Source organism: Marmota marmota, unplaced genomic scaffold (assembly GCF_001458135.2).
Source record: "Marmota marmota marmota unplaced genomic scaffold, marMar, whole genome shotgun sequence".
Lineage (NCBI taxonomy): Eukaryota > Metazoa > Chordata > Mammalia > Rodentia > Sciuridae > Marmota > Marmota marmota.
In genome coordinates, this window is record NW_026000185.1 from 9,443,464 (window position 1) to 9,464,765 (window position 21,302).

A 21,302-nucleotide genomic window follows, 5' to 3' on the forward strand; every position below is an offset into this window, starting at 1 on the left:
CGGGGCGGGGCGGGACGGGGCTCGGCCCCTCGGGGCGCCTCTAGTGCTGCCTGGGCGGGACCGAGGCGTGAGCCGCCCCTTTGGGATCGACCTTGGCGCCTAGCGAGAGGAGGCCGGGTGTCTGGAGCCCCCAACGCACAGCCGCTGCTTTTGGCTTCAGTCTTTGGGGTTCCTTAAAGGTAGAGTTGCCAAGTTTCACAAGGAAAAGTCCAGCAACCCTCCCCCCATCACCCCGTTAACTTGGAATTTCAGATAATTTTTTTTAATTTAGTGTAAGTATATCCCATGTAATTTTGAGAGATACTTATGCTCAATTTGTTTTTCATTGTTTATCTGAAATTACATTTTAACTGGAAGTCTTGGTTTGTATCCTGATGGCCACGCTATCACAAGGTCCCAGCACAGCCCTAAAGGTGACAAAAAACCTTTGCCTGGTTCTGCCCCAGCCTGCCTGTCTCCCGCTAACACTGCAGCCACACCAGCCTCTCAGTTCATTAAACATGTAAATCCAGGCCCCTCTTTGCATATGCAGTTCTGTCTGCTCCTGCTGAGCCCCTTGGAAGATCAAGGCCTGTCCTGAAATGACACTGCCATGGTGAGGCCTTACCCCACACATTCACAACACTCTCCCATTCTAAACCAAGTCTCTCTCCTGCTTCATTATGCCCCCCCTCCCCGGTTCTTGTCCCTCGTTGAACTTTGCATAATTGATAGTTCCATGTTAATAGATGGAGTTCTTTAATATCTTCTTTCCCAACTCAATATCTGTGGGGGTAGCTAGCTTGACTGTCTTGCTGTTGCTTGAATAAATAAATAGATGAAGATATGAAAGTTTCATTTTTCTCAGAAGCCCCCAGCAAACATCTGTTCATCCCTGCAGTGCCAGTAGATACATGCTCCTCTCTGAACCAAGGTCACAAGGGTAAATGATAATAACCTCTGGGACCAAACCTTGTCCCCACTGGGTCCCAGCACCAACCTTTAACCTCACACCTGCCCTCTCATCACTACACAGGGCAGTGATTACACTGTCTTCTGGAGGTGCTTTTTCAGTTCTCCCTTTCGTTTGCCAGTCTGGAGGTATAGAGGAGGCACACAGGCAGCCTGAGAGGAGCATAGTCCTGGGCATTGGGCAGATACAGTTTTTAGTGCACTTCTCTTTTAGTATGACCTTGGGCAAGTCACTCAATCTCTCTGAGCTTCAGTTTCCTCATATAAAATAATATGATCATAGCACCAACCTTGCACGGTTTGCTTGAGGATTAAATAAATCTGTAGTCCGCATTTCCAGATCAATCTAAGTGCCTGATACATTTTTGCTATAGCTGATATCATTAGGACTGTTGGTATTATTGTCATTATAATTGTTAATGTTGGAATATCCTCCAATTCATTATTTTCTAGTTGGAATTCTATTCCTCTTTCAATGTTCTCTTCAGGCATAACATTTTAAATCAATCGAGCTTCATTTCATTGCAGATAATAAAAAATTTGTTCAAATTGGCTTAACTGGAAAAAGAAATCCATTGGCATGCATAAATTAAAACATGACAGCAGCTTCAGGAGCAGTTTGACCCCGTTACCCATATGATGTTGTTAGAAACCAGTTTCTCTCTATTTGCCTTCTCTGCCTTTTGTAACTTTGGCTTTGTCTTTGCTCTTCACAGAAAGGACTCCCTCTCATCACTTGTAAGCTCCTGTCTCCTCCATAGGAGCAAAAGGACTGCAGAGGTTCCAGAACACACCCTCTGGAGACACCACCCAGAGAGGAGAGGAAAGAAGTCTCTTTTTTCTCAGAAGCCCCCAGCAAACATCTGTTCATCCCTGCATGCCAGTAGATACATGCTCCTCTCTGAATCAAGGTCAGAAGGGTAAATGGTGCACTTAGATTGGCTCGAGCCATCAGGGCTACCCAGGAGATGGAGGGGCATCAATCTCACCCCAGCCACTGCTGGGAATGAGGAGCAGAGTCCTCTTAAAATGAGATCTGGAGGCTGTTGCCCCGAGAAAGCTGATTTTTAAGAAAAGCCATGTTATGATTTAGATATGAACTGTCCCAAAACCTCATGTGTGAGACAATGTAAGAAGGTTCAGAGGTCAAATGATGGGGTCATGAGAGCTGGAACCTAATCAGTGGATTAATCTCCTGATGTAGATTAATTGGGTGGTAACTGTAGGCAGCAGGATGTGGCTGAAGGAGGTGGGTCACAAGGGCCTGCGGATCTCTCTCTCTCTGCTTCCTGGTGCCCTGTCCTGAGGTGCTTTCCTCCTCCATGCTCTTCTGCCATGACGCCCTGCCTCACCTTGGGCCCAGAGCAGTGGAATTGGCTGATCGTGGACTGAAGCTCTGAAATCATGGCCAAAATAAACTTTTCTTCCTCCAAGTTGTTCTTGTCAGGTCTTTTGGTCACAGTGATGAAAAAGCTGACAGAAACAAGCCATTCCATTTCTCGTGTGGAATGAGCACAGTGAGGAGGCTGTCAGCCAGTGACTCCCATGCCCCCTCTACCCTTTTCTCCCACCCGGTCCCTGCAGCAGCGACACTTATACAGTGACCAAATCCGGGTGTTCTGTTATCTGGAGACCTGGCTCTGCCATTAAGAGCATTAGTTGCTGTCTGGGGCTTTAGCACAGTCTCACTCCATGAAACGAGCAGAGTAATTTGTCCACACACTCGAAGGCCTTGGGCTGTTGGACCTTTATAGTTCTTCCGTCTGCCTTCATAGATCACCTGTCTCCTTGCACTCGGGCTATGAGTGGCTGCTCTGGCATCTCCCACTAGCAAATCCCCACCACCCCGCCTCCTTCCCTTGCTTCTCATCTGCCCAGGTTTGTGAGGCCAGATGACTAAGGCTGTCAGAACTATGAGCCAGGGTGACTTGTGAATTTGGCATAAGTGCCTGAGGTCTCTTTTAGAGAATGGTGCTTTGCTTTAATGGGTGTAGTCACTCCTCCTGAGACTCTGTTACCTTAGCTGGGTCACAGGGCCCAGATATTTGTTTGAACATTATTTGGACATTTCTGTAGGGATGTTTTTTGAATGAGATTTGTATTTACATTGGGACTTGAGTCAAGCAAATTATCCTCCATAATGTGGGTGGGCCACATCCAATCAGTTGGAGGTCTGAATGAACATTAGCCTGACCTCCCAGATGAAAGAGGGAATTTAACTAGCCAACTGCCCTTGAACTTGAACTGGAGCATCAGTGCTAATATTGGGGTCATCGGCCTGCTGGTCCACCCTGCAGGTTTTGTACTGGGCAGCCTCCATAATCATGTGAACCACTTCCTTAAATTAAACCTCTTGCTGTAGATGTAGACACAGCACATCGATTCTGTTTCTCTGGAGAACTTTAATACAGACTGGGAGGTCTTTCTTTGGAAGTGTCCAGAGCTGAGCTCATAGTTATCTGTGTTCGGAAGGGAAGGATAATATTCCCATGTAGTGCCTTTGAGCTTGTGGGACCTGGAGGGCACTAGGTAGCTAAGCACTGTGGGCGTCAGATGCCCCTCACCTTTACTTAGTCCTGACCAGCACCTGTGAAGGTGAGGCTTGGGATGGGCTGGGGATGGGAAGGGGTCTGGGAGAAAGGGCAGCCCCTGAAAAGTAGGGGTGTTTTACCTTTTTTTTTTTTTTAAAAAAAAACCTGAAAATTAAATGGCTGAGTTTTTAGACTAGGACAAAATGCCATGTGTACTCTCAAAACAACAAAATGTGAATGTTATTTTTAAAAAATTACCAGCTTAGCTGATATCATCATAGACTGGGTGGAAACAAGACTTACAATTCTTTTTTCTCTGTGCGAGATGATAGGAAAAATTTATGGAAAATTCCAACTAGACCTGTGCTCTGCAGCGGAAAGCGGGTTCACGACCTTGGACCTTTCAGACATCCCTATGTCCCTCATCGGTGAGTTGTATCCAACTCACCTTTTGTTTTCATTATTGGAAATAAAATAATTATACACCTTATCAATATAGAATCATTCCCTACAAGCACCCGCCAAGATGTTTCCTGCACATTCTCTTTTTATTCCAAAAACAAAATGAAGTTTCGCCTCATTTTCAAGATGAGATCATGGAGCCTCCGTGAGGAACCATCCCACTATGTTCCAAAATGACCAAGCTGAGATTCTCTCCCTGCTGCTTTCCGTCCCTGGTCATTGATTTCCGTGCCTGTGGTGTTCTTTAGAACTCTGCCAGGCCTCCCTGTGCTGCCTGCCATCTGGCTTCAGGAGTTTCTTATGACTTGACTTTGAACACTTGTTCCCATTGGACATCATTGTTCAGGAAACAACTGGGAGTTGACTCAGAGGTTAGACTGCTGACCTGGTTTAAGATCAGATCATGTGACTCGAGGTAACTGGTCCAGTTGCTAGCACTGTGGTCTTAGGCAAGTCTTTGGACTTCACTGAGTTTCCTTGGCCTCACTAGTAAAGTGGGGATTTTCATGTCTGACTACAGAGTTGTTGGCAGTATTCAGTGACAAAGACTGTTTAAAGTATATCTCACAGCACATACTACTTGCTCAATAAAGAGCTTGTTAATATTATAGTGGCTATTATTTCAGAGAAGCCACTGACAACTTCCCAACTAGGCAGAACATTCAAGCTCAAAGGCAGACCCAGATTGGAATAGAGAACTTGAGTTCAACAACTGTCCCTTGGGCTGGGCACAGTGGTGCATGCCTGTAATCCCAGCAGCTTGGGAGGCTGAGGCAGGAGGATCACAAATTCAAAGCCAAACATAGCAACTTAGCAAGGCCTTAAGCAACTCAGTGAGACCCTGTCTCTTCATAAAATAAAATAAAAAAAGGCATGGGGATGTGGCTCTGTGGGAAAGTGGCCCTAGGTTCAATCCCTGATACCAAAAAGAAAAGAAATCGTATCTGTCCAGAGTCCTTTCTTGTGTCCTGTTTATTCAGACTATATTGTCCAATGCAGTGGCCACTGGTCACATAGGACTACTTCCATCAATAAAAATTAAATAAAATTTAAGTAACAGTTTCTCTGTCACACTAGCACATTTCAAGTGCTTAATGGCCCTGTTTATATAGTTGGAGTTTGGGGGAGTGGAGTACAGGACACCCAGTTAAATTTGAATGAAATAAATTATGTTCCAGCATTATTATGGTTTAGATATGTGTCCCCCAAAAGCTCATGTGCGAGACAATTCAGAGGTGAAATGATTAGGTTATGAGAGTTTCTAACCTAATCAGTGGATTGATCCACTGATATGAATTAATTGGGTGGTAACTGTAGGCAGGTAGCATATGAGTCACTGGGAATGTGCAGTTGGGGTTTGTGTTTCATTATTGGTAAGCAGAGCTCTCTCTGTACTTCCTGGCTGTCACATCCTGAGCTGCTCTCCTCCACCACATCCTTCTGCCATGATGCTCTGCCTTACCAAAGGCCCAGAGCTATGGAGTCACCCAACCACGGACCAAACCTCTGAAACCATCAGCCAAACTGAACTTTTCCTTCTCTAGCATTGCTCCTGTCAGGTCTATGGTTACAATGATGAAAAAATAACTAAACAAATATTTACATTAAAAAAATAATTTGATGATAATCTGTAATTCTATGTAACTGGACATCTGTATCATGTCTGGAAACCCTAGGCTGGTGGCTGCCATCTTAAACAGAGATAGGGAAGGTTCCATTGTGCAGAGATTGCTACTCTATGGTGCTGATTCAGAACATCGATGGTCAACTTGTATGTAGTTGATGATCCTGTATCTGTTACTTCTCTTCCACTGTTCATTGGCACATCATTGGCTTGCCCAAAAACCCAAACAAACATTCCTAATGAAGTCCTGGGTCTTTAAATCCTATAATACTAATCATCCCAATTCTTTTTTTACCCAGTGACTTGGATTTCATTTATCCACTTGGGCTTGTGTTCATCTGTCTCCTTTCTTCTCTATCTCCCTGCATTGATTAACACCCTCTTGTAAATTAGCTTCTGGATGATCGTAGAGGCTACTGGTACTTTCCAATCTTCATTTTCTTAATCTGGATAGCAATCCCAGCCTCCTGAAATATTTACATATTTTTACAATTCTTTATTTTAGTTGTTAAAGAAAAGCCTCCCTCTTTCTCAATAAGGAGAAAATGTGTGGTTTTTTTTTCTCCTTAAAGCTGTAGTCCTCTTGATTCAAGTGTACACTGAGTGTACAGTTGAAGCTGTTTGTAGAGATAGAAGCTCCCCGAGGCTTATATATCCACTGGGACCTACTAAGTGTCCAGAGCAGGACCTGATCCATGTAGTGCCCTTAATTAACATGTGATAGATTGAGTTTGCCTCTCAATTTAACTTGCTAATGTTGAGTGTTCTGAGGGCAGATTTCAAATTCTATCTGATTCTCCCCCTTCCTTGTGTTGCACCATTTTACAGTAAACAACAGCTACACGATTTTACATGCTTCATCCCCCGCATCTTGCATCTTTCTTTAATTTGTCATGTGTCCACGTAAAGTACCTGCAGTCAGTTCCTGGCCCTCTCTGGATGACATTTCTGTTATTGTGGGGCTCAGGACAAAAGGGGTAAATCCCTGGTTTCCTTGGCAAATACTCTTCACAGCTCAGCCTTTCCCTATTTTGTGTTTCCATCTTCCCCCCTGCTGGGCACAGCTAATGTCATAACAATGCTTTGTTTCCCATGAGAAGGAACAGTCACACAAAAGTTGGAATCCAACAAGTTTTACTGGTTTTTATCTTCTCAAAGCGCTAGCCTGGTTTTTTTTTTTATTGAGTTAATGTTCTGGAGAAACTAGGGCTGTAGGGCTGTACCCGGATGCACTCCAGCAGCAGGAGTCTGGATGTTCTCTCTCAAGACTTCAACACATGGGTCTCAATTAGCGCCTGACTGCACGTTAGAATTACCTGGGGAACCTTTTAAACATATCCATCCCCTGGCCTTCACCCTGGAGTTTCTGCTTGATAAGTCCTGGGTGAGACCTCAGCACTAGTCTTTAACACATCCTGGATGATTTTGATATGCCCCTGGGAAGAACTGCTTGTTCGCTCTACGATGAGGCCAATACTTGACTCAGGCAAATGGCATGTGAACATTACACCTGCGGCTGCAGGTGCAATGACAGGAGTGAAGGAATCTTTGCTGAGTCCTCAGCACCGGGATGTGAGCCTTTCAACACAGGGTCCCATGTTAGTTTCACTACAACCTTGAAGATTGCACACTGGGTTGAATGATGTCCCCTGCCCCAAATTCCTGCCACCTAGAACCTGATGTGAGCATGATCTTATTTGGAAATACTGTCTTTGCAGATGTAATCGAGTTAATATGAGGTCACACTGGATTAGGGTAGGGCCTACATCCAAAGCTGTAGGCCTACATCTGTCCCTTTATGGAGAGTAGAGGACATGCAGAGATACACATAGAGAAGGTGTTGTGGTTTGGATGTTAGGTGTCCCTCAAAAGCTCATGTGTGAGACAATGCAAGAAGGTTCAGAGGAGAAATAATTGGGTTGTGAGAGTCTTAACCCAATCAGTGCATTACTCCCCTGATAGGGATTAACTGAGTGGTAACTGAAGTGGTGGGGTGTGGCTGGAGGAGGTGGCACATCGGGGGCATGGCTTTGGGATATATATTTGTATCTGGCAAGTGGAGTCTCTTTCTCTGCTTCCTGATCAGCACATGAGTTGTTTCCCTCTGCCACACTCTTCTGCCATGTTGTTCCTCCCTCACCTGGAGCCCTGTGGAATGAAGCTGTCTGTCGATGGGCAGAGACCAATGAAATCGTGAGCCCCCAAATAAACTTTTCCTCCTTTACAGTTGTTCTGGTCAGGTCTTTTAATCACAGCAGTGAAAGAGCTGACAAAAACAGAAGGCCAGGTGAAGACAGACTCGAAGATTGGAGCAATGAGTCTATAAGCCAAGAAAAGCCCAGGCTTGCCCCCAAAACACTAGAAGCTGCGAGGAGACAGGGACAGACTCTTCCCTGGAGCCTTTAGAAGAAGCATGGCCCTGCTGCCACCCTGACTCTGGATTTCTGGCCTCCAAACCAGAGCAAAAATCACCTACTTTGAAGTACTTTGTTATGGCAGGCCTAGGAAATGAATACAGGTTTCTGCTCTTGCCATTTGACAGATGAGGAAACTGAGGCCGTGGGAAGGATGTAAAGAAGTTAGATGTGGGCCCAGCACCTGACTTTATACCAGGGCTGTCAGAAAGTGTCATGTGCTGTTCAAGAGCCTTGGAGGCAGACAGACCTGGGTAGCAGCTCCCTACTCACTAGCCACATGACCTTGGGCAAGCCTTAGTCTTGGTGAGCCAGTGTTTTCATCTTCAAAATAAGAGTTCTGGGGAGAAGTCAATGAGAAACAACAGAAAAAAAAAACCTTGATCTTCCAGTGGTCCCTACTCAGATATGGTTCCTGCTATTACTGTCAGCATTAAAAAACAGATAGAGCTGGCTGGGATGCTCTCAAAAGGAGGAGGAATCAGAATTTAATTCTGATTTTGTACTGAAGCTTTACCTCTTATGTGGCTCAATTTTTATGTTTGGTCAATAGTCAATTGGAGGGCGGGGGGGAGGGTCTTGAGCGCCCCCTAGAGGAGAGAGTGGGTTACACTCCTTGAGCTGGCAAGGGGAGAGCGGGAAGAGTGCGTCTGGGAAAGATGAAGAAAGACTGGGAAAGAGGGATCAGAAGGTAGTGGACCTGGGATGCTGGGCAGAGGAGTGGTTTCAAGACAGACAGGAAGACAATTGAAACCAGAGTACTGGCTGGGCATAAGGTCCCGGCAGACACCATGGGAAAGAAAAAACGAAGGGGAAAGATGTTATAGAAAAGAGGGCCTGATGAATACAGGGACTCTAGGAATCAAGGGCTTGGGCTTTTAGTCCGAGAAAACGGAAGAAAAAGTGGTTCTTCTTTTAGAAATTAGTTAGAGGTGAGACCGAGTTTGAGGTTCAAAAATAAATAAGTTGATTTTTTTTTTCAGTGCTGGGACTGACCCCAAGGCCTTGTACCTACTAGACATGTGCTTGACCACTGAGCTACATCCCCAGCCCAAGAAAACGTGTTTTCAGACAGGCTAAATTGGAGGAATTTAAGAATCATAAAACCTGGATTCTGGTTATGCTTATGCCAAATGGTACCAATCCATTGCATATCCCTCCTGAGCCCCAGCTCCTGGATTTTCAGGAATTAAGGGCACTGCATTAGACCAGAGTAAGCAAACTGGCAGATGTGGTTTATTTTACACATTGTTTTACATTTTAATTATCTTTTTAAGATTAGTTATTCTTCATAGACAGTGGGCACCAGTTACCTCCATGCTTTCTTTTGCCCTCAACCCTTGGATGGGTTTTTTTTGTCCTTGAGGACTCCTCATTCAAAAATGAGTGTCATGTTCTACTAGTTCTGGATTTCCAAGAATTGATGGGATTATATTTGACTTTTATTCTAAGAATTCTATTCTTATTTTATAGGACTTTAACAAACATTTCAAAATTGAGATTTTATACAAAAGCCCAGATTTGAGCCTCCAGCAGTTGGAGGAAGCTGAGCACTAGCTGCCCCCCTTTAGATGGACACATGTTTGTTTTCTCACAGCTCCCACCATGCCCCACTGTCTTCCTGATGTTGACGCTAGTATCAGGGGCCATTTGCCATCTCTATACAGCCTGCTTCACATTTCAGGTTACCTTCCTGACCCCCCTAGGCAGTTGAGTTTGAGATTTTCTGTGCTTTACACGTGTCTCCCAATGCTCACATGTTGAAAACCAGTACCTAATGCAACAGTATGGAGAGGTGGGGCCACTGTAGCAGGATGGTTCATATCACAAGAGGGGGTTTATTATAAAAGTGAGTTCAGCTCCCTGTTGCTTTCTCACAGTCTCCTGCCTTCCACCTTCTGCCATGGGATAAAGGAGCACAAATGCCCCAGTCAGATGTGGTTCCCTCCATCTTGGCAATCTCAGCCTCCAGTAAGAAATGAATCTGTTCTTTTTAAATTACTCCTCCACCTCAGGTGTTCTATTATAGCATCACAAAACAGACTAAAATGAGATCCCTGGGTTCAGTGTTCTTTAAAGTCCTGGCAGGTCCATAGATCTATATTTTACCTCCATATTTAGTTGGATGTACAAGGCCGGGGAGAAGTCAAAGTTAATGGTACATATTTGGGGATTATATGAGTAGAGATGATGGCTACACCCTTGAGCCACCATGGGTATAATTGTAGAAAAAGAAGATCAGAGAACCAAGGGTAGCATATCCACCCATGCTAAGGATAGTTAAGGTTAAGAACATGGGGAGGGCGAAAGGCAATAAAGGAGACAGAAGAGTTGAGATGAACAGGAATAGTGCAGGATGATGGAAGCAAAAGAAGTCTCAAGGAGACATGGATGTCAAAGACATTTCAGGAAATCTAGGGACAGTGCAGTAACTATAGCAACTGCTGACAGTCTGAGCATCTGCATGTGCTCATTTTATGCTTGCAGCAACCCAATGTGGGGGGACGTTATTTGGATAACTTGCCCAAAGTCCTATAAAATAAGAATAGAATTCTTAGAATAAAAGTCAAATATAATCCCATCAATTCTTGGAAATCCAGAACTAGTAGAACATGACACTCATTTTTGAATGAGGAGTCCTCAAGGACAAAAAAAACCCATCCAAGGGTTGAGGGCAAAAGAAAGCATGGAGGTAACTGGTGCCCACTGTCTATGAAGAATAACTAATCTTAAAAAGATAACTGATGGAGGTATTTTCAAGTCACCAGTTATTAATCACACATTTGATTTTTCTGACTGAAGCTTGGGTAAATTTCTGAAGACACCAAGATTTTCTTCCTTTTTTGGTTGACAGCAGGTGACATTGTCCCATCTCACATGAGTGTGTGACTTGCTTTTCTTCTTTCTGACATCATTGTGTCAATAAGAGTCGAAGCAGAAAACAGCATTCTCCCAATATTTTTAACAGAGGGAATTTAATTCAGGACATTGACTGAACAGGGGAGGGAAGAGCTGAGAAGCTAGAGAAACTGTGAGGCAACCGGAGGTTTCAACAGCAGGGAGACATTCCCACCCCTGGGCTGGGGTCACAGGGAAGAAGTAGTGTTACCAGAGCCCACAGAGGTCACCTGGCAAAAAGGGGTCCCAAGGTGGGCATGTCTAGTTGGAAGTCAAAGCCGCAGAGAAGACATAGTCCCTGCCAGAAACATTGTTCAAGATAGAAAAGAAGGGGGAGAAATACCCCAATTTTCCCATGGATGCCATCATTGGCTGAGCCCAACCAGGTGATATGGGAGCTTCACATCTCAACCCACCAGAGTCAGACCAGGGGAAGGGTTACTCAGGAGGCCTGATGTTTGGAGAATGTCTTAAGTAAACTCCATTTTAAATTACCTTACCAGTTTCCTAGGGGAATTCAGGATAATTTCAGTCCACTCTTCACCAAGAAAAGCTTGTCTATTGAGTCTGTGTACTTGGACTGACAAAGGAAACTGGATACAGTAACAGAGATCTTCTAAAGGAGACAAGCCTTCAATACCAGAGATATAATGTAACTGGTGGCCACTGGGGGTTACATACATTATCTTCATGCATCACACAAGTCTTAACAGAGTAGGAAACACATTCTGAGTGGGGCTACACAAGGCCACCCAGAGGAGGCACCATGTAGCCCTCCCCATGTCTCTGCCTTTTGTTTTGTTTTGTTTGAGCCACATCCTCAGCCCTTTTATTTCATATTTTATTTAGGGACAGGGTCTTGTTGAGTTGCTTAGTGCCTTGCTAAGTTGCTGAGGCTGGCTTTGAGCTTGTGATCCTCCTAGATCAGTTTCCTGAGTCACTGGGATCACAGGCATGTACCACCATGCCTGGCTTGGAGAGGGGTTTATGCTATACTAGTTTCTCAAACTTCAGGAATTTGGGAACAGCCTTCACAAGTTTTGTCGTATTTGCCTCCTTGAAGATCTATTCTCTCACTCATTCTCTCTCCCTCCCTCCCTCCCTCCCCCTCTCTCTCTTTCTTCCTCTTTCCCCCCTCTCCATATAATTTTGGGTCGAGACTTTAAAAAAAAAACAACTTACATTTGAAAGGAATTTTATGGTCACCACTAAAAATGCAAAATCCTTATCAACTCTTATACTAGAAGAACCACAAAAAGAAATACAGTGAAAACATTATTGATATCCAGGTGGCCATGTTGCTGGCTGGAAGTACTGAGCTTGAGACCTGCCCTGGGCACAGCGGGAAGATTGGCAAGTGTCAGGTACCTAAGGATGCTAGTACTACCTGGGACTTTCCCCCTGGTTCCATCAGCCTGGTTGAAAGAGAATGGAGAAGGGAATAGCATTCTATAAGATTTGATGATATATGACATTGGAGTGTAAAATTGGGTTGTATATCGAAGGTAGAGTGAATGAAGGCTTTTCAAACATGTCCGTGTTCTAATCTCCAGGACCTGTGAATATGCTATCTTACCTAGTCAAAGAGACTTGACAGATGTGAATGAGTTAAGGCTCTCAAGAGGAGGAGGTTGTCCTAGATGATCAGGAAGGCCCAGTGTAATCACGGGGGTTCCTAGAAGATGGAAATACAGAAAGAGAAGGTGATGTGAGGACAGACACAGAGGTCAGAGACTAAGAGAGCACTGAAGATGGAGAACAGGTATGAAGCTAAGGCATGCAGATGGCCCCCGGAAGCTACAAAGGCAGGAAAAGATTCCCCAGAGACTCCAGAAGGAGCTCAGTTCCTCCATCATCTCCATTTTAGCCTGGAGGACCCTTCTGTGCATTCTGACCTTTAAAACTGTGAGAGAATATATTTGCCTTGTTTTAAGCCATGAGATCTGTGGTCATTTGTTACAGCAGCCATAGACTACTAAGATGCTCTGCCACCCAGGGAAGTGCAACTGTACCAAGCTGCCTCAGGGAAGGGGAGGAAAGAGTCAGGGAGTCTAGTCCCACCTGGCCTAAGGATTTCCTTCCCACCAGCACCTGTCAGATGGACAGGAAAGCTGGAGCACTGAGGACTGTTTCATGAAAGGCCTTGGGTGGGGCCTGGCTACAGATCAGCTGCTTGGTCATATTCTTAAGTGGCACTGGCTCCCTGGCCCAAGGCTCTGCTGTGGTACCCACAGTCCAGTTGTCTCTGTTAACATGTGCAAAAGAGCCTCAAGCACAGCACAGCATAATGGTAGCTACTTCTCTTCTTTCCTCCTCCTCCTCCTTTTCCTCCTCTTCCTCCTCTCTGTCCTTCCCTCCCTCTGCCCTTCCTTCCTTCCTTTTCTGTTTTATCCCACACTGCTTTATTAGGGGAAACTGCTCTTTGTAAACTATGTGTCCTGAATAAATCAAATCTATGTAAAATCATGGGAAGCAGGCAGGGTATGTGACTCAGTGGTAGAGCACTTGCATGTGTGAGGTCCTGGGTTCAGTCCCCAGCACAGAAAAAGAAAAAAATTCAGGAAACTCTTGCTGGCTCCAGACTCTGAGGCCTGAAAACCAAAATCATAGTGCTCATTTATTTGTCATTGAAAATAATTCCAAAATTAGAATGAGAAAATCCCCCAAAATTCTGATTAGGTAGCATTCTGATGGTAGCACTGGCATTTGGATGTTTAGATTTTTGAAATATTATACATCATATTATTTCCTCTCCCACCTCCTTTTCTAACCCTTCTTTTCTAGTGTTCTGTTAATGTTTTGTCTGCTGAATAATCTAACATTGCAGGAAATACAGTAGTAGCCTGTGTGAAATTTAACGGACTTCTTGAACTTCCAGGGATGTCTAATTACTTAATAAAGTCATGGTCTATATAAAATACTAAAGAAATTAAGAGAAAATGCAAGTTTCTTGTAGTTCAATTTTCCAAAGATATTAAAATTTGAGATATCTATCTATCTATCTATCTATCTATCTATCTATCTATCTATCTCCCAACATTTTTAATGCCTATAGGAATGTGTGTGCATGAGTGTGTGTGCATGTATAATTTAAGGTCCAAGAAATAAAACTACTTTTACATATTTCAGTTCACAAACAGTTGAGATGTAGGCTCAGGAATCGGGCAGGTAGAAATCAATACATTGGAGATCAATATATTTTTTACTACTGATAAAAGAAAGTTTGAAGGGTGTGGCTGGTGTGGTAGCCAAGCCAATATTCTGATGCACTCTACCTGTGATTAGACATACTTGCCCACCTGGCCATGACGTGGCCAGCAGGCCTGTCCTTCTAAACTTGTCTGGCTTCAGGAAGCCCACAAGAGCAGGCCATCTTCAGAAGAAGACTGACCCACTGAGGCAAAACAGAAGGGCCTGGGCCACAGAATGCCCAGTTCACTCTGGGCAAGGGACCAATAGAAGAAATTGCACCCCTCCTGGGGCAGATGGGAAAGATGGAGATTGGTCAGAAATGTTGCTAAAACAGAAATTCCTCCACGTGGACATGTGACCTAGTACAAAACTCAAATTTGTCTACTTTTTTCCCAAGTCTTTCCTGTGAGCCATAGAGCTCCTTGGAAATGCTTAGGGGAACAATTTTGTAAGCTGCTTTCTTTACTTAATAAGTTGATGCTCTGTGTGTGTGTGTGTGTGTTTGCAGTTTCTGTGAGTCTGGAGTCAGGGTATGGCTTTAGCTATGTATTTGCTCATGGGCTTTCCAGATGCCGTAATCAAGGCATCAGCCAGGGCTGGGGTCTCATCTGAAGATGTGGCTGGGTAAAGATCTGCTTTCAAGCTCACTAATATGGTTTTTAGAAGCATTCTGCTCCTCAAGGGCTGTTAGCTTGAGGGTCTCAGTTCCCTATTGGCTGTTGGCTGGAGGCTATCATAGTGCCTTGTCCCAGGCCCCCTCCAACATGGCAGCTCAAATGTGGAAGCTTGCTTCATCCAAGCCAGTGAGGGACAAGACTTACTTCTTTGTGGAGCCTAATCACAGAAGTGGTGTCCTATAACTTTGCCATATTCTATTGATTAGAAGGACATCACCAAACTAGCCAACATTTTAGGGAGAGGATTAAACAAGAGTACAAAGACAAGGAAGCAGGGATCATTGGGGGTCATAAGGAGTCTACCTGCCATAGCAATTAAAAAGCAGAACTAGTATTTGAAGTCAGTACCATCACACTCAGTAACTCCCCACAGTTAACGGATATGTTCTATTGCTTCCTCGACAAATTAACCTGATTCCTTCTCAGAATGATTAATCTGGTTATTCTAAGATAGACTCCAGTGTTTTTCTAAATGCATTATCCTTTTAAATTTAATCTTCCAAGTGGGAACCTGAAAGAGCCATTTTGAGGTGGGTGAATTTATAAGTTCTATGGATTTTATTTAGAGGTAACATTAGAAAGTAAAACTAATGACCAGAAGACTTCCAATGCTAAATCCTGACCCCTAGCTATTAGATCTAACCTTCCCATATGATTTTTAGAAAATCTGGCCAATTTACATAAGGATAAATACAAACTGGGCAGATGATTAAATTCAAAGCAGAGAAGCAAAACTGCCTTGGGAAAAGAATTTATATTATTCATCCAACCTTTTTTTTTCCCTTTTGTGTTATGAATCTGTAACTAAATTCAGAATTGAAATGACTAGCCTTAACAAACATCTTTAGACTCAGCCATACATCTGCGTGTAATTTGGTTTTCAGGAGAGCAGGAGGACGGGTTGATGGGGCATCTTTGTGGGCAGAGATATATCTTCATTTATTGAAATTTTCCTAGCAACAGAAGTAGTTTTCTTTTTCGCCCCCAAATCCTCAAAGTAGAAACAGGCAAAAATGATGACAAGAAATCTAGAAAATTGTAGGTGTATTTTAGTTTCTTTGGAGTGCAATTTGTGTTGTAAGTGTATTTCATTGCATTTGCCAACATAAAGTCAAAATCTTTTTTTTTAAGGTAATGACAAACACAAGCTAATGTGGATTTTCACCCCCCCAAAAGCTAACATATGGAGCAGCAGGTAAATGCTATCATGTCACACTGCTTGGGGATTGCCTTGGCATTTCAATTGCTTCTCCCTTGCATGGTGATTTTTCTTTGGCTGTTTTCGTATTATTCAACTCTGCATGCTTTCAGAACTTAGCCAGCTTGATTTCTTCTGGGAAGTAACAATAACAATAATAACATGCATGTAAACATTTTTTATCCATCTCTTATTATGGGCTCCTTCTATCCTGTACTGATATATACATGCAGTATTTCATTCTGTTTTCATAGTAATCCTGAAAAAAAATAGGTAATTATTTCAATTTTACACATGAAGAAAATGAAGCAGGGAACTTAAGTAACTTCCCCAAGGTCACCCAGGTAACTACGAGTAGAGCAGGATTTGAGACCCTGCTCTTTAGACTATGTTATACTGCCTTCCAGGTGTCTGGGCAAATGCATGAGTAAATGACCAATGAGCTCAAGTAGAGGTCTCTAGTTGTATGAACAAATTGTATTTTCTCTTTCTCTCCCTCCCTTCCCTGGCAGAGTATAGTATAAGAAGACCTCGGGCTTTGTGGGTATTTATGTTGGTGAGGGACACGCACTGTGGAATCAGAGTCGTAATCCAGTTCTGACTTGCGGCTTTTTAGCTATGTCACCTTGGCCAAGGTTATATGACTTTGCTGAGTCTCAGTTTGCACTTATAGCAAACAGGAATAATGAGTGTGCCCATTTCCTACAGTTGGCCTGAGGATTTCATGTGGGTGCACAACTACAGTGCTTACACAGTGACTGACCTGATGGACACTTGTCTATTTACTGACATTCACCATAATCATCATGTGGAGTTACACAGTGCTGGATTCGAGCCCTGGTTCTGTCACTTCTTGGTTTCATAGTGAGGAGAAAGGCACTTTTCTCTCTAAGAGTCAATTTTCCTATCTGTAAAATGGGCATCCTAATATTGCCCTTGTTGTGAGGGATCTTCTAAAACATTGCATGGAAATAATTTCAGATGTTACCCAGGAGGCACTTGCACTTGTTGATGTCAAGAGCCATTTTGGCTGTCAGAGTTGAGGGTTAGTGGTGGAGGTACTACTGGCACATAGTGGGCAGAGACTAGGAGTGCTACTAAATATGCCACAGTGAGCAGGGAAGCCCCCTACAACTGGGATCATTTGACCCCAAATGTCAGTAGTCCCAACACTGAGAAATCCTGCTGAGTGGGCACTTAACACAGAACTGGTGTCCAAGAAATGCTAGCAATTATTATTTTCTGTCTTTTGGAACTTCTGGTTTTTTCCCCCATTACTTTGAAAGGTCCTTCCAGCTTTAAGATTCTCTGATTTGACTCATAGATATAACTCTATATGTGAGGCCACGAGGATATAAATACTTGTTTCTAAGTATTTTCATCAAAGACTAGTTGAAAACAATGATCTATTTTGGTGCAAGGGAAGAATCTTTTTCCCTTAGCTTGAAGTTTGGCAGAAGTCATACTTCAGAGTATTAGCTGACAATAGTCTATAAGAGCTGGCTTTTCCCATTTCATATTACAAGAAAAACTAGAGTGAAACTATTTGGGCTATAATCCCATTCCTATTTCCAAGGGATTTATAAAACTCAAGGTTTTCTTAGATGGGAAATGTCCAATTATCACTGATTTTTTTTTTTTTTTCTGAAGAGTTACAGTTATGGACAAATTTGTAAACTTACATTTTAAGTGTTAAAGTGGGCCTATGAGGCCATCTTTTCCCTTGGAGATCAGCCTTTTTAGTTGTTTATATTTTTTTCCTTTCATAATAACAACACTTAATCGTTGTGGAAAACTTGCAGAGTCTAAAGAATATTGAGGAGATGAAGGGGATGAGGAGAATGGGCATCCTCCGGCCACTCAAATTGGCTCAAGTAAAGTACTATTAACATATTGGCACATTTCTCCCCAGTGTTCTGTCTCTAAGCATTGCTAAGCATTTGGAATGAGACTATGTAAAAACTTTTATCTTACCTTTCCCACTTAACACCACAGCATGACAATTTCTCTATGTTATAAAAATGCTTCCTCAACATTTTTAGAGTGGGAGAATATTTCAGCATATTAATGCATATTTGTAAAATTTATAAACCTGAAACATTTCATTATTGAATAAATCAGTTGTAAAATACCAAAAAATATAAAATGTATTTTTATACAAAATAAAAATAAAAAAGTTAACCATTGACACTAAAGAAATTCTCTTTCTTCAGTTTTAATAATTCTTAACAATTCCATGTGTACTTTCCAAGGTTGTATTTGTGGTATTCATTAGTGTCATATCCCAAGGATAGACCATGTGATAAGTTCTGGCCAATGAGCTATAAGTATTTAAAAGTTGATCTAAGACCCTGTGGGCCCTGTGTTCCCTTTGCTATAACAACTGGAAATGTTCCAATTAGTGACTGGTCATCAGAGAAGTTTGGAGAGAAGGTGCCACAGAGCAGAGATCTGTGGACATGTGGAATAAGTGAAAAATAATATGTATTGTTTTACTTAGGTGTTGTCTATTACAGCAGCATAACCTGTCCTATCCTTACCAAGAAAGTAGTTCTTCCTTACCAAGAAAGTATGCACACACACACACACACACACACACACACATGCAGACACACATAGACTAATTAACTGTAGCCTATACATTCTTTTGTAACCTTTTTTGTTTCTTTGCTTTTTTTTTTTTTTTGGTAAGAAATATATTTACTATTCAAAAGCTGTTGATTGAGAATCTATCATGTCTTTGAACTTTTCCAGATGTTGATGCTATGTCAGAAAAAAAAACATCCATCTGTCCCTCAATGGAGTTCATTTACATGGATATTCATCCATATCTGTACCTAGATATTTATCAGTATTATCCTTATTCTTAACACATGCCTATTATTCTATGGTATGGATATACTATAATTTATTTAACTATATTTTCATTTACAAATATTCAAGTTGTCCCCAGCTTGTTGCATGTTAAAAACAAGCTTGCAGTAGGTATCAGCATGCCAGTATTTTGAGCCCTGTATATCACAGGCATGCTGGTGGATACATCATTTTAAAAAAAGTTTTGTTTTGTTTTGTTTTGTTTTTTGTGGATGGACACATACCTTTATTTATTTATTTTTATGCAGTGCTAAGGATGGAACCCAGGGCCTCATATGTGCTAGGCAAGTGCTGTACCACTGAGTCACAACCCTAGCCCCTGGTGGATATATCTTAACCCACTTGGCCATTCTGCTACAATTGGACAGGATACATGGACCATTTCCAGTTTCTTGCTATGGTACCTGCACTGGCATTGCAGTTAACCGGGCTGAAGCTTTGAGGGTAGTTGAGGGTTATTTCTTTAAGATAAAGACTTCACAGTGTTATGACTGGGTGAAGGGCTTGGGCATTTCTCAGGCTGTTGGTGCATGCTGGCACAATTCCTATTTGTTTCCTTTAGGGCTTGTGCTGGATTCTGGTTGTTTTGCACATGAGAAGTGAGGGGATATGAACTGCTGAACATCTTCTTCAGGGCCAACTGAGGAACCAGGGAAATCCAAATAGGAAATGAGGAAGCTCTGTTAATACTGGTGGGAAAGCTGGTTTTGTGTTTTTTGTTTTTTGTTTTTTTTTTAGAGAGAGAGAGAGAGAGAGAGAGTTTTTTTTTTAATATTTATTTTTTAGTTTTCGGCGGACACAACATCTTTGCTTGTATGTGGTGCTGAGGATCGAACCCAGGCTGCACGCATGCCACGTAAGCGCGCTACCGCTTGAGCCACATCCCCAGCCCTTTGTTTTGTTTTTTAGCAATTAGCATTTTGCTTTATTTTTAGGGGGGTTTCTTTACCTGTAGGATTACATACCTGAACTGGTCCCAAGCCTGGGAGGGTACATGAAGGGGACTCCCTGGTGAATTCTCTCCTGCTCCTCAAGGCAATGAACTATTTCTCTGTCTCTGTTGCCTCCCTCCCACCAATACCACACATTGGTCATCTCCCGGCGCCTGTACCACTCTCCCCTCCCTGCTCCCTCAGCGATAACATGGGGACAGAAGTGATGGCCACAATAGACCACTTACCTGGCACACTGCATCCTGCTCTCTGCAGCCACGTAGCAGGCAGGATTTCTCCTACCCCAACTTGGCACACGGTGGTAGACGGATTTTTGTTACAGCCAAAGTTTCCCCACGAAGGTGTCTTGTTTCCATTCTCTGGAGAGAATTTTTAAAAGTTCATGGTGCAACATCTTGCCAAATTTTCTAACTGACTCCAGGGCCCTTTGAAATATGAGCTGCAGCTGTCCTGTCCTGCTGGAGGTTTTGCCTGTGGGACAAAGGACCCGTGGCCCATGTTGCCCAATGTGCACAGAAGTTGTGAGTTTTTTACCTACGCATGGTGACTCCATTTCTGGCACCCAGAGGTGTCGGTAGTCTGACATTCAGGATCCTTATCATGCATGTGATTGAAAGAGTACACGGACTAGGTAGAATCCTATTGTCTCACTGTTCAGACGGAGCTGAAGGAGTCATTCTTACTTAAATATGCAGAAACCCCTAAGGTAGAGCGAAGAGTAGGAGTGATGTCTCCTCTTTGGAAGGTAATTTCATCCATTTTATAAAACGTAACTGCAGGTCTCCTTGTGCCAGGCACTGCTCTGGGTATTTGGGTTATGTGAATGATCAAAGCAGACACTTGCCCTCAGGCACTTCCATTCTGGAAGGGAAATTCAGACAAGACACGAAATAGATAGACGCTACAGCAGGATCGGGGGGATGATATTTATGCTATGAAGAAAAAAGACAAAATTGAAGAGGGCCAGGGAGAAGGCAGGTGGCAGGCATTATTAAATTGGATGGTCAGAGTGACCCTCGTTGAGAAGGTAAAATTTCAGCAAAAAGTTGAAAGAGATGGGAGAGTTAGGAAGATATCTGGGTGAAGAATGTAGAGAGAAAGGCTCTAGAGGGGGCAAGGACCTGGGTGCGTGCTGGGCCTGCTCAGGATCAGCAAAGAGGCAGTACCCTGGAGCCAAGGGCCAGGGGAGAGGAGGGGCAGGCCAAGAGGTGGTGGGAACAAGAAGGCCTTTCTTGCATTGTTTGAGCTTGGGTGCTGCATATTTCGAGTGGAAGAGTGGCATGGTTTGATTTACATTTTGAAAGCTTTTCTTTGGCTGCCATGTGAGAACTTCTGGAGAGGGAGAGAGAGAAGCCAGGAGTCCCGTTATGAGGCTGTTGCGGGCATCAAGGTGAGAGTGGGTAGAGAGTGAGAAGTGGTTGCATTCTTAATCTACGTAAGAAGCACGTCAGCATGATTTTCTGATACCCTAGATGCCAAGGAAAAGGAAAGGTTCGTTCTGAGGTTCTGTCCTGGGGACTGGTAGAAC

The 21,302-nt window shown here is 43.2% G+C and overlaps 1 long non-coding RNA gene across 2 annotated transcripts; it reads left to right on the forward strand.

The window, feature by feature from the left end:
- Positions 1-61: 61 nt before the first annotated feature.
- LOC125612321 lies at positions 62-19,657 on the forward strand. 2 transcript variants are annotated; one of them, XR_007342648.1, is made up of 4 exons: positions 62-272; positions 1,668-1,862; positions 15,881-15,944; positions 19,608-19,657. It is a non-coding gene; the product is annotated as an uncharacterized LOC125612321 (long non-coding RNA). The 2 variants fall into 2 exon arrangements; XR_007342649.1 differs by lacking the exon at positions 19,608-19,657 and adding an exon at positions 3,815-3,910 and having other exon boundaries at positions 15,881-16,096.
- The last annotated feature ends 1,645 nt before the right edge of the window (positions 19,658-21,302 follow it).